This window comes from Carlito syrichta, unplaced genomic scaffold (genome assembly GCF_000164805.1).
Source record: "Carlito syrichta isolate Samal-C Ts95f unplaced genomic scaffold, Tarsius_syrichta-2.0.1 Scaffold305865, whole genome shotgun sequence".
Lineage (NCBI taxonomy): Eukaryota > Metazoa > Chordata > Mammalia > Primates > Tarsiidae > Carlito > Carlito syrichta.
Genome location: NW_007249961.1, coordinates 295,948 through 297,096, shown reverse-complemented (window position 1 = coordinate 297,096; position 1,149 = coordinate 295,948).

Here is a 1,149-nt window from a genome sequence, read left to right as displayed (position 1 = left end):
AACCTGAGCCTGCGGGTTCGAGACCCACCTGGGCAGCGAGACCTCATCTCTACAATAAATCAAAAAATCAGCCGGGCGTGGTAGCGCATGCCCGTAATTCCAGCTACTTGGAAGGCTGAGGTGGAAGGATCGCTGGAGCCCAGCAGGTTGAGGCTGTGATGGCCGGGAGTGGCCACTGCACTCCAGTCTGGGCGACAGAGTGAGACTCCACCTAAAAAAATAAAAATAAAAAAATAAATAAATAAAATAAAAAATAAGAGCAAAGAGGAGACACGTACTGGTCTCTGAGATGTGGGAGCATGGGACTAACCACAGGTGAGGAGACCACCATGATTCCTGATTCGGTCTTTGGGGCAGAAGAACTGAGAGTTATTTGCAGCCTCTGTTATATCTGTTATAGGCACCAGACAGGTAGGGCTACCAACTTTGAGATCCTTCTTCTTCCAGGCCTGCATGAAACAATTTCTTGTAAACCCCTAAGCATGGTATTTGGCATTGGGGCCCAGGGAACAGTGTGTGTGCCACACCCCACCATCCCATGGGGAATGCTAAAGTGTCATTGAACTGCATCTGGGCAAGGTATGATGGTACATGAGAGATGTGGCAGTGATAGTGAAGCCTTGATGGGCATCAGCTCTCACCCTACCCACTCCAGGACAAGCAGTGCAGCATGTGGTCCATGGCCCCAGGGTGACAGGGCAGTTGCATGAGTTGTGAGACATTGCCAGGTAAACAGGGATGTAAGCAGTAGATGGAACACATTGTGGCCAATCATAGGAATGAAATGTCCCAGGATGCACACAGGCAGGTTATGGAGGACTTAGTGAGCACTGCGCTCCAGGTGGTCATTGTGGAGTGGTAGGTTGGGGGCAAAAATGTATAAAAGCCAAAAAGATAGGGGACCTATGCACTTGACTGACCAAGAGCGCTAGAGTACAGTGAGACCTGTCATGGAGGACGTCACTGGATTCCTGATCACTTTGAAGAGAGGGAAGAATAGATGACTGGATGTGAATTTAGACATTTTAGTTAGGAAACTGGAGATGGAGGGATATACTCTGTGATCAAGGAAGCCAGGCAAGGATGAAGCATTCACTGGCAAGAGTCTCACACAGCCTGGCCCATCTAAAGAGGATGTTTAAGCCATTC